Below are 13,817 nucleotides of genomic sequence, written 5' to 3' on the forward strand. Positions count from 1 at the left end.
TCTCTTTCTTTCAACGATGTGGTTTAGTCAAACATACCTCTCCACTTAATATGTAATCAAACTCTTGTTTAATACCAGCAAGGCGCACAATATCAACATACTTAGTTCACAATAAGCTCAAAGCAGCTTGCCAAAGTACTTCACGGTGAGCTAAACAGCCCACTGCTGACCATAATAACAACTGTAGCCAAAATCAAAAAAGAAAAGAAATCAATGAAGCCCTGTAAGCAGTAATGGAGATGTAACGATCTGTGAAGAGCATAAGAATTATTCCTCTCTGAGCGTTTCACCTAAAGGGATTCGTCCCGTCCCCCCCCACCACCACCACCACAAAAGCATCTATTCTCTGCGGAAGGCTAATGGACACCACGCTCTTTGTGCGTGCGTCTCTTCGTTCTATGATAGATTTGACGTCAGCATTTGGGGCCAAACTTTTGTGAGTGTAATCTGCTGCTCGTCCTGTTTTGAGGTCAGTATGGGATGGATGGATGGATGGATGGACTATATCTACAACCTCGATTATTGTGAAACAGGAAAGAAAGACAGTACAGCAGTCCCTTGCTACTTCGCACCTCTCCTATTGTGCCCTCAGTGCATCACTGATTTTTTTTATTTCAAAGGATCCTAACCTCAAAGCAGCACATAATGAACTGAATCCTATCGTGTTCTCTGAGGCAACAGCTCTCATACACAGTCTTGTTTAATAAAGGCACTTTTGCTTCAAACTAAATCACTGCTTTTTGCTTCAAACTAAATCACTGCTTTTCTACATCTAGCACTATATAAGGACGGCAAGCAAAAAGCATACTAGCACGGCCGCACCTATGTATGACAAACGTGCAGAACCTACCATGCATGTGGAGAAGGGTGGGTAGTGGGCAGATATAGAGAGACGTTCTTTCATACAAAATCGGGTGCCATTTATTAAATGATATATTTCATCAATGAAAAAAAGTCTCATTAATTCAATGTTTCATTAATTAATTAAAATACTGTACATGAATTAATTGTACTTTATTTAATGAAACATTTATTGAAATTAAAGACACTTTTAAATACGTTTGTTTCAATGAGTTTTGGCACTTTCGGGGGGGGGGCGGGGGGTGCTACTTCGCCATTTTTTATTTTTCCCGGGGGGGGGTTCTGCTCCATTACCTGCGAAGGGATTAGTGTGCAAAGATTTGCAAATTATCTTCAATCTATATTCACCTGAACTGAGAGCAAAGGCAACAAATTTAATGTTTTAAATGATAAACTTTATTGTTTTTGAGCAAATTTTTGCACATTTGAAAATGTCTGAGTGCAACATGTTTCACAAAATCCGGGACAGGGGCAACAAAATACATGGAAGGTTGAATGTTCAAAGCAAACATTCTTCTGGCAAACAGGTTAGTTGGGTATTGTCATGATTGGGTATAAAAGGAGGATCGCCACTTTGTCTGCAACTGCGTGAAAAAAATAGTCCATCAATTTAAGAGCAATGTTACTTCAATGTTTAATTGCAATGAATTTAGGGATTCCAAAATCTACAATGCAGATTATCGTCAAAAGATATGGCAAATATGGAGAACTTTCAAAAAACAAAATTGAATGCCCACGACGTTCGGTACCGGTAATGCGGTACCGCATTAAAAACCGATACCACCGATGGCATTGGTGGGAACAGCATGGGCACCTTACACATCTGTGTGTGGTTTTGTAGCACATGCTGCCATCCAAGCAAGGTCTTTTCCAAGGACATTCTTGTTTATCAGAAAGTATTATCAGAAAGATTCTTCCAAGCTACAGCGGCTTGGTGAACAGTGGAGTTCAAATCCACCTAGCACCGAGCTTATTGTGTGGGGTTTGCATGTTCTCCCCCGAGCCCGCGTAGATTCTCTCAGGGCACTCTGAATTTCTCCCACACTCCAAAAACATGCATGGGAGGAAATATTGGTCACAATATACATTATATATATTAGGCAACAGCAAACCTATGACCCTTGTGAGTATAAGCGGATGGATGGATGGATTCCAAGCCACATTGTGCATGTGTTAAAACAGTGTGGCTTCTTAGAGAGAGTCGGGTACTAGACAGACCTGTCCGCAGTCTAAACCGCTCTCCCATTGAGAATGCGTGTTGCGTTATGAAGTGCAAAATGGAGACCCTGGACAGTTGAACAATGGAAATTTGAACTAACTAAGCAGGAATGGGAAATAATTCTACCTACAAAGCTTCAAGAATAGGTGTCCTCAGTTCCGAAATGCTTATTGAGTGTTGTTAGAAGGAAAGATGACGTAACACAGTTGTGAACATGTGCCTGTCCCAAATTCATTCATGATTCAAGAATGTATTTGTCATATGCATAGTAATGGTAACAGAATGAAATTCTTATTCTGTTCACTTGCCTGAGCAGACTACATTCCATAATTGAAAAAAATAATAGGGTAGGCCATAAAACAAAAAAAACAAAAAAACAATAAAGCGAATCAGTTTAAACATTAAAAATCTGGTCTCTGTTGTATTCATTTGAATATAGGTTAAAGAGTTTTTGCAAATCATTTTTTCAAATTGATTATTTCATTGGAACCGGGGTTCTATCTATCTATCTATCTATCTATCTATCTATCTATCTATCTATCTATCTATCTATCTATCTATCTATCTATCTATCTATCTATCTATCTATCTATCTATCTATCTATCTATCTATCTATCTATCTATCTATCCATCCATCCATCCATCCATCCATCCATCCATCCATCCATCCATCATCCATTCATCCATCCATCCATCCATCCAATTTCTCTGGCCATCTAGCCCTGTTCTGTTGTACAAAAAGTAGAAGAGATGAAAAGATTATTCCACAATCATTTGGAAAGTATGCACATCTGGATTATGGGATGTGGAATTTTGTCTGACGTGCAAGGATGTTTTCCTAGGTCACATTTTTATCTGTACGGGCGGAAAAAAGACAGACCTGAGAGGAAAGAAGCACCTTGAATAAAAAGAAGGCACATGTGCTAGACATTCGAATTAATGAATAGTAACTTTTGCTGTTATTAAAGATAATGACTGCTATGCTTCAAAAAATGACCACACTGCAGTTATACAGAGAAGCTGAATGCCATTTTTTTTTTTTTGGGTTCTAATGCCACAAACTTAACCAGACCAACATTTTACCCCCACTAACAAGGTTCTATCGCTGTTCAATGTGCGCTACAGATTGGCTGACATTTTCATTTAACAACATTACTCGTTGGTTCATTCCAGAAATGAAAAAAGGTAAAGTGGTTCAACCGCTACAGCTAACATGAAAAGTCACCAAATCTTTCAAGAGAGCTTTGACTACTTGAAAGCCTTTGTTAAGCTCCTCGCCTCAGTATAGCGAGATCGTATTAGCAAACGTCGAGATGGCCTTCTGTCTCAAGAGGGAGAGAAAGCAAGACAGAGAGCTTGGCCATTACGAGTCGGCCTACAAATAAACCAACCATTAGCATGTACATTTTCCTCTGCCTCCGAAGTCCTTGAAATAGTGCCTCGTCCATTTAGACGCTCACTTCCTGACACATTGAAAGGAACCAATTAAAAATGGATAATAGACGTGAACAGCTCATGAATATTAATTAGCTCTTTTTTACTTCCGTCAGGAGCCCTCTTAATCTGGAGAAAACACAAAAAACTGGACCTGCTCTTTACTATAGAATCAATTGGATTTCAATCCAGACTTTACCTCCGCCACTTGAAAACATTAATGTTGTTCTTTTTGAGCCATTCTGGGGTAGATACAGTATGTTGATATGTTTGTGTCCTGTTGCATGACCCAAGAGCACTTTTGTTATCCTCCAGGATCTTCCGGTAAACAACAGAATTCATTTTTCCGTCGATCACAGCAAATGTCCTTGTCCTGAGGATGCAAAGCAGCCCCAGAACATCACACTGCCTTCGCCATGCTTTACTACTGGCACCTTGTTCTTTTTATCAAATGCTTATCAATATTTACACCAGATGTGACAGGCTTCACACTTTCCAAAAAGTTTGATTTTTGACTTAGCATTCAGCAGAATGCTCCTCAGTTCAAGCATTTGTGATTTTTTTTTCTGTTGTGAGAGCAATTGTTTTTCCCCGGGAACACTCTCATGGATGCCATTTTTGGACAGAGTTTTTCTTACAGTGGAGTCGTGAGGCCTACAGTTCTTTGGAAAAATGTCTCTGTTCTTTTGTGAGCTCCTGGATGAGTCGTCACACTCTTGGAGTGATCTTCATTGGTCGACCACTTCTGGGAAGGTTTGCCACTGTTCCCAGTTTTCTTCATTTGTGGATAATGGCTCTAACAGTTGTTCGCTTGGAAAGAGCGTTGTAACCTTTTGCAGACTGATAGACTCTTTAAAAAAAAAAAAAAAAAAATTCTAATGGAACTTTTACATAAATCAACTTTTGTTTTCCTTTGTATCAGAAGGTGAGACTTAAAAATGATGAAATTTAAAACGAAAAACTTTAAAATCTTAACATTTCTAAGAGGTCTTACCTGACATGTTCTTCTGCCTTCTTCTTCTACACTCTGAAAAAGGCGGAAAATAATCGAGCTGATGGCAGTGAAATCGTTCACTCAAGCATCATTTTGGCATCTAGCTTTATGCTAATACACAGTGCAAAATTCTCTATACGGGCCAACGATTAGAATTGGTATCGTGGTGCTATAACTCACAGAAAAATCAATGTTTGAATAGAAATCGTGCGTCAACATTTAGTCAATGTAATACGTAAATTACTGCAGATGCATTAGCCCACACACTAATGTCCACGACAGTGTACACACATGAATTGGCTGGGTCTCAGGAGTACATCCGTGATTTGCATGATTAATCAAAATTTCGCGCCAGATTTTATTTGCATTTCCATGTATTTCTGTCAGGAAAGATGATTTTAAACAAGTGGTTTGATTTACAAGCATGATGACAGACTGACTGAAATACATCTCAAGGCACCCACATTCTTAGAAAATGTGCACCTATTAAGATGATTCTGCCTCAAGGACTGGTCAGTGCTTTCATTGAATTTCCTTTTCTGTTGTTTCAAGCTTGTAGGTAGTATCATTTGTTTTTGACTGAGTGACGATTTACGTAACTTTCCTGTTGATGCTAATGAAGTCCAATCAAACAATGTCGGTTTAAACAAAAACTACAACCGTTTAGTTTTTCGTTTTTTGTTTTTGCGCTGCAGCTGTCGTGACACTATCTTGGCTCACTGGGTGCAATCATCTATGGGGCCATTAATCTGCTAATGCATTAATAATGAGACCCCCACTCACCCACTGCCACGCCCAACCACATTTTACCACAGGTGTGTGGGCAATCAGTCAGGCGCCAAGCCAGTGTCGTTCATCATAGAATGATGTACTGTACTACCTTCAGCGGCTCTATTGAGACCATGCTCTTGTTAAATATTTAACACAGCTTCGTAAATGCAGTGCAATCCTGCTAACCGCCTGTCAACCTTGCGCCTTTCATAGCTGAACTTGTTTTGGCATAAATATTACTGTATAATATATATATATATATATATATATATATATATACTATTATATATACTATATATGTACTATTTTTTTTAATTAAACATTGTCATTTATATATATATATATATATATATATATATATATATATATATATATATATATATATATATATATATATATATATATATATATATATATATATATACTATTATATATACTATATATGTACTATTTTTTTTTAATTAAACATTGTCATTTTCGTTTGTGTTTTTTGGCCTTTTATCGCTATCGTACGCGGTTGTTGGTTTTTTCAGGCTTTTTTTTTCATTCTTTCAAAAAACACAAAAAGTACTATAAACGTTTTTGGTGTTTTCATGGAAAAAAACACATTCCAATACATGTTATTATTTAAAAAAAATGTCTGTCAATCTCTGGTCTTGAAAAAAAAAGCTTTCCTGTGGGGCTACAACCTTGGTTGAGCGTTTGTGCAACACATAAGCCAGGAGTGGTCACCAACCAATCAGTGTACACTACCAGCAATCAAGACGAACAACAATAAGGTGATCAGTCAATGTCAGGACACTTATTGACGTACCGATTTCTAGTCTAAGAGTATGTCACCGTTCTGCTACTGGTTGGCATAGATTAAATGAACATCAGTAGTAAATAAGTCATAACTTTCCGACCAATTAGGTGAAATTGGATATGAGCAATGATCTCTTATGACACACCCATGCGCCATGTCAGGTCGTGGGGCAGATTTGTGAGATCGATGCAGATACGTTACAATTGTGACGGATAGAGTTGAGGGAGTGACAGTGGCACAGTCAGAAGTGGCATAAGCCACATCATGGTAAAAATATAATTGATGACGTAATGATGGCGTAACCATGTCACAGGTTGCCAAGAATAGGGAGACGTGGCAAAAGAGTGAAAACAAAGACAAAAGTGTGGCAAATGCAAACATTAGATTGGTGCATGAGATCAGCTCAGCTGCTCTAAGCCCTCCATCTGCAGTTGGGCGTGTCTTGAAACATTTGAAATCATTTCTTACCATATGGTGGCGTCTGTGTAACTGAAAAGGAAAATGACAACGTGTCTTCCCACAGCTTTCCCCATTAAAACACGGCCCACTTTGTTCCATGACATTTCACACATCTCAACAATGGCCCGTCTCTGCTGGAATGTTCCCTGCGTCTGTCTCTTCATTGAAAAGCAACAAAGAACATTTTTCCTTTTCTTTTTATTCTTCTCAGTACTAAATGAATGTTTCTTTGCATGTACATCCATGCATGTAAGGAGCAGTTAAGAATCATATTTAGGACAGAAGAAGACTTTTGGAGATTGTCAGCAGCTGCTATGAGTTTAGTTGTTCATTTTGAGGAACAAATTTCCTCCCAAACTAAATCCCTAATCCAACACTAACCTACAAGTGTATTATTTATTCTAAATGGAAGTATACTCGCCAATCGCACTCCAAAATGCAATACGGTAACAAACTACTATAACTCTAAAGCTAGCCTTAACACACAAGAACCTAACTAAATCAAAACATTCATTTTTATATCCGTATGTAGAACCTTAAACCTTGTTTGGAATATGGTCATATGAAACTATATCCCTAGTATGAAAGCCTAATTTGAAAAACTAAACTTGATGAGATGCCCTAATTGAATCACTACCCTCGTTTGGAGCCCAAACAAAACCCTAGATCTTGTATGAAATCCTAGTTTAAAACGATAGCCCTTTTGAAGCGCTAACCTGTTTTGAACCTACGATTTAAAACCCTAAACCTTGTTTGCCATGATACGAAACCATACTGCCATTTTGAAACCCTAATTTGAAATCCATTTGAAATTGTAATTTGATACCCTACTCTTACTCTTGAAACCCTAATTTAAATCCTAACCCTCATATCATACCTATTTTTCATTTCTAACTCTAGCTTGAACCCCTAATTAAAACTTTGACCTGAGTTTGAAACCCCAATTCGCACCCTAACATTGGATTGAAAAGCATAAATTACAACTCTAACCCTGGTTTGAAACCCTAGCTCTAGTTTAAAGCCAAAATATGAAACCATAGCCCTAGTTTGAACACCAAAATTGAAATCCCGTGCCCCAGTTTGAAACCTAACCCCAGCTCTAAATTGAATCCAACATTCGATACCCTAACCCTAGTTTGAAACCCTAGCTCTAGTTTAAAGCCAAAATATGAAACCATAGCCCTAGTTTGAACACCAAATTGAAATCCCGTACCCCAGTTTGAAACCTAACCCCAGCTCTAAATTGAATCCAACATTCGATACCCTAACCCTAGTTTGAAACCCTTATTTGAAATTGTAAAGCTTGTTTGAAGCCACAATATGAAACCATAACTCCAGTTTGACAGCCTAATTCGGAACCCTACATCTGGTTTAGAGCCCTAATTTTAAACCTAAACCTATGATGCCCTGATTTGAATATTTAACGCTTGTTGACTAGTTTGAAATCCTTACCCTGTCGTTTCAAATGCTAATTTGAACCCAAAAACCATATTTCGAAACCCGTATTGAAACATTGGTTTAAAATCCTAGCCTTGGTTATATACACTAACACTAGTTTGAAACCCTAATTTTAATTCCTAACCCTGGTTTGAAGCCTTAATGGTGAAACCCTAACCCTGCTTTTAAACCCTGAATGGTACCTGAATTTGAAAGCCTAAACCTGTTTTGAAACCCTTATTTTAAGGCCTGATTTAAGAGCATACGTAACTCGTTCAAAACCCTCATTTGAAACCCCAGTTTATGCTTCGTTAACCGGGTTTGAAACCCTGGTTTGAAAGCGTTGTCTTTAAATTTGATTTATACTTGTGCAATGAAACATTTCCGGTGTACTTTAGACTAGTTGCTATTGTTTTATTATATGTTTTTTTTTATTGCATTACAGTTATTATCTGTTTTGATCTTTTGGAAATATTTATTGTTTCAATTTGGTTTTTGCAGGATAATAAGTTGTCCCGGGACGATCATGAAAGGTTTATATAATTCGCTGGCTTTTCACTACCTCACCTTGCGTTCCGTCAATTTAGGTTACATCACGATGTCATCTTGCTTCAGCTAAAGATTTTGATTTCAAACGCAAATTAAATAATTTCACACTCATTTCCAAAAAGTAAGGAGTACCATGCTGTCCTCACCGTCTGTACGACCCGGAGCGCTCTTTGTGGAGCAATTTGACACTTTCATCGATTAGAGGACATCTTACAGGAACGTCTCATGGGATTAAATCCATTGCTCGGCACGTGTGAGCGCAAAAGGCATGTACTGGGTAATGAGACGAGGCTAAGCAACCGTGTGAGTGCTGAGCTGGCGTAAACACACACACATAATACTAACTACTTACTCATTTTTTATTCTCGATTTCCCCAATTTGACCCCGTATTTATTAAAGAAAAAATCAACTTATAGTATGAAACATTTTCCTGGTCTGATAACATATTTGGTACAGGGGTTAATAAGATATAAACACAATTTGTGGCTGGATCTGGTCTTCAGACACGTTAGAATAATTGAACAGACACTGGGTCAAATTGACCTTTGAACCGTAATGCTGTTTCTGAGAAATGAACACCACGAGAAGACTTATTGCTTTTAATAACTTGTGGCAGCCTCCATGAGGGGAACCAGCATGTTGATGCTATTTCTTTGCCCGGGGCAATAGCAAGAAAGCACAAAAGGAAAATTATTACAACCTATTGTTTACAAAGGGACGTGTATCATTTATTATTCTTTAGATTCACGTCATTTATTATTCTATTGAAGAGAAAGTCAGCCACAAAATGTTCTCCATAAAATGTGTTTGGTGCAGCTTCCCTAGTCTAAAATCCGCATTCTGATTAGCATTGAGTTTTTGAACAATAAATTAAGCAGAAAAAAAAAAAACATTAGTTTTTATCCATCTCAGGGGGTGGCCATTTTGCCACTTGCTGTCAACTGAAAATGACATCACGGTTGCTCAGGGCGACCAATCATGGCTCAGCATGCAAACATCACTTGACCAAATGAAAAGCTGAAAAATCAATCAAATATATCAATAAAATGTATCAGAATGTTCCAGAAAAGCAGATATTTGACTGTAACCTAAATGTTGACAGCATGTAAAAAAAAAACATTCCAAAAAGAGAGTCCACAAACAACTTTTTATTCAAAGCGATCTTTTTATTTTTCATCTGCGGTCAAGCAGTTTAAACCCTCCCAAAAGAGAGGAAATCTAAACCTTCTACCTCACCGATAGTTTCTTTTCGTTGCCAGTGTGAAACCTAAACACGGTGATCGCTTACACACCTCGAGTGTACATCTTGTGAACACACACTACATTTCAACTCCACAAAAACCTACACAAATTTGACACACTCTACTCTAAAGACACACAACCACACGCACACACACACTCAAACAGGCAGCAAAGCGACAGGTAAAGACCTACTGTACATCATAAAATAGTTAAAAATATACAATTATTATTTACAGCTCAAGTAAACTCTTATACGTATTGTTAATTGATTGGAATGTACATTAACATTTACAGTTTAAATACAATAAATAGAACTATGCTTTGCTCACATTAAGACGGAACCGTCCAGTCGATTCATTTTTGCTTTCGCTAAGACCCGCAACACACTTATGGGGAGTACCCTCTATTTGTGGGGATTAGTGATATGATTTTAAAGTCATCTTTTGCCATTATCGTCAAAAATACGTCAATTCAGTCCCCGATGATTTGATTTTAAAAAACTGTAGTAGAAGTCTATTAATGGGAAAACTACCAGTCATTACTTTCCAATGAACCATTTTATGACTTTTAAGGACCACTTTTAAAATCACATTGCCGTTCACAGCTGATTTAGTGGACGATGCTAGCCTGTGCTCCGCGAGCAGGACATTTCTGTGGCATACCAGAAGAAAGAACACAAAACATATGCAGAGAGCTAATCATAAAAAAAAACAAAAACAAAAAAACTGTTGCATACATTGCAACCAGTAGCTCTGCTAGCTTTGCACCACAGCTAGCATCAGTTGGGCTTCATGTTAGATGCTTAGCGTTAGAATGCGGGTTCTAAAGATGACAAAAATATTATATTTTACAACAAGTGCGTTGTTGAATTTGGCGCGGAAAAATTTGTCGATTTTTGAGGGATTCAAATGGCAATGTTAGATTCATCTAAAGTCCGCATTCAATTTGAAAACCACGCTAAACTTTAAAAAGAGTCAAAATGATGTCGCTGAATTCAAGAAAGTGCCGCTAGGAATATGCCTGGCTTTCGTTTCAGCGCCGTGCCATCATTTGCCATCCAGACTTTAGTGGGCGTGGCTTAGCGAAAGCTCAAGTGAAACTATAGATATGGCTCAAATATCTATATATTCATCACAAACACCACAACAGACCAGACGAACAGAACAAACTCTGGAGTTGGGACTATACACATAAGCGTGGACAAAAGTATTGAGACAGGTCCATATTGAATTCATCCGTCATATAAGTGCTGGCACCTTTTCCCATTTTGTGCCAAGGTAGAAACTGTGCAGAAAAACGGTAAAATATTCAAACATGGTGGATAAAAGAAGTTATGCAACGCATTTGAACATGCAACAAGTCAACCATGTTTCTGGTGAAGCAGATTACAACAGCACTGATGGATTGTAGTCGTAATCCGGACCGATTGTTGTGACATCTGATTTATTTTATTTATTTATGTATTTATTTATTTATTTATTTTCAAAAGCTAATTAAAATGGAAAGAACAAATGATAGACAGGTAACCGGGCAGAGCAAATCAGTGGTAGCATTTGAGCTACGTGAATGTGCTTTCATCCTCGCTCCTTAAGCCAAGACGAACAGATGCGGTGTTCTGTACATTTCTTTACCTTACTCACTCTGACTGGCTGGCCTGCTGGTCGGCCGATTGCTTGGCCTTATTTTTAGCTCGCCGGATGCTGGAGCTCATGGCAGCAGGGTGCTTAGGCAAATGTGCTTTTGCAGAAATGTGCTTGTTTCCGACTCACAATTAAGATGATGTCATGTTAAACTTTTGCTTATTATACCATTCTCAGCGTTTGGTACCGCATTAAAGGTTCGCAGAATCGATATGCCATTAGTGCACTTTGGCCGTATTTCAAAACAAACTGGTTGTATGTAAACATTAGGTAAAAGTTTCATCCAACTTTCATGTGCCATAAAATTCTATTGTAGAAGTGCATTTCTCCTATATTCAAGCATAGCTTTACCGTTTATGTTACAGTGGATTACAATAATACTGAATATACTTTCTCAGAATCTAGCCTCCGCTTGTTTCGTAAGGAAAATGAAGGCCAACTACGCTAGTGAATATTAATGTTGGTGGTGCTCTGAGATCCACATTGTTTTAGGTGGTAGCTGCAGTAAGATACTTCAGAACCACTAAAATAGTCGCATCAGCTCTACTCGGTCTTTGAAATTGTGTCTGTGAACAAGCTCTTCTGAATTTTGCAGTGACTGCCTGCACAGTTTCTCAACTTAAGACTTGACAGCTAGGCCAAAATCATCCCTTTTAAAGCCGAAGAGTTAATGCCGGTCAAAATATATGCACAATAGGGAGGTCTAAGCATTGTCTCATTTGCATGAGACTGGGCCAACCTCTCAAAACATACTAATTGCAGCGTTACAAAAAAGTCGGTGTTTAAAGTGTACAATAACTATCTAGGGTTGGGGTTTTTGACAAAACCGGGTCGTAGACTTGGCAGAAGATACAATAAAACATTTTTAAATTGCAAAAAATTATTAACATCCTATGTCGCCTTTAAACAGTTGGGCTTTGTGGGCCATTACTTACAGCGCAGCATTACTGTAACTTCAATTTCTATTGAGCAAAGTGGCAGTTATTACGACTAATTATATTGTCATTATTGAACATGTAAATTGAACTCATCATAAAAGAGTGGATCACAAGAGTCTGAAAAGAGCAAACGTACAAGTAGATATTATCCATAAACTCTCAATCCACGTTGATTATTTTACAAAATATGACATTCAGACAGCCTGACCAGCAAACTTTACAGTAGTACTAGTACTGAAAACGTTGACAGACAGCTGAAGGTTCTAGATCATCACGATCAAATTCAAGGATCGGATGTAGACCACAAGATGCCTTGATCGCTCTCAAACTTGGCCACTCGGGAAGGCTGCTTTGCTGGCCAGCAGAGACATCTAGTGGTTAAAATTGAGTATTGTAACAAAAGACAGTGTTCACTACAATTTACAGATACTGTATGCGTTTTTGTTTTTTTTGTTTTAGTTAAATTTAAGGATGAATCTTCAAGGCATCCAGTGCTTTAAGAGAAGAATGGTTAATTGAACATTGGTTAAGAGCAGATCGATGCATTAATTCAGAAAAAATATATATGAAATTCAGAAAAAAATATATGATAGATAAAGGCACACAAATACATAAATAAATAAATAAATAAACAAGTAAGTAAATTTGAAATGTTAATCATATTATTCTGTATTCTACAGGGTTGGCAGACTTAACTTGCACTTTTTTTTTCTAATAAATGTGAGGGGGGAATTGACGTCGTCGTGTGATATCCCGAATTTAACACATACGCTCAAAGCTAAAACTGAGTGTTGATAAAGTGTTGATATACCATGACACTCGTATGTAAAGCACTGAACGCACCACAACTTGACAAATGAATGTTTGAATGCACAGCTGCTTCCAATCTTTCCGTACTTTTAGCATTTCTGATGTCTCAGCGAGCCCTTTAGCAAAATTTCACAATGTGAGATTGAAGGCAATATCCTAAGGTTTTGAGAGACATAGATAAGAGACTATGTTTGAACCATCCAGGGTTCTAAAAACTAATAATGATGACTACAGCAAGTGAAACTACTATTCTAAGAACATTTGCATTCATGTAAGAATGTTTTGTGAGTGCTTTAGAAAGCAAAATACAACTGGCTGCTTCATTAGTGTTGGGAAATGCCGTCATACATCATTCTATGTAGTGGTATATTTAATACAAATGCTATGTTTTTCAAGAAATTCAAAATGGTGGTACAGAGTCAAAATTGGGGTTAAAATTCAGACTTTAACATGAAAAAAATCCCTTAAACATCCATTTTGTCAAAAGAAATAGCCAGAAGCACTAAAATACTTCATTTAAAAATGGTGGCAAATGATCATAAATGGTGGGGCTGATTCGATTTTTTTTTTCATCTATTTGATCAAAACGGGCTCATTAGGAATTCAAAATGTTTGCCAAAAAGGAACAGTCCTGTAGATCAAATTTGGGTTAATTA

Source organism: Hippichthys cyanospilos, chromosome 2 (genome assembly GCF_059441005.1).
Source record: "Hippichthys cyanospilos isolate Australia breed blue-spotted pipefish chromosome 2, RoL_Hcya_1.0, whole genome shotgun sequence".
Classification (NCBI taxonomy): domain Eukaryota; kingdom Metazoa; phylum Chordata; class Actinopteri; order Syngnathiformes; family Syngnathidae; genus Hippichthys; species Hippichthys cyanospilos.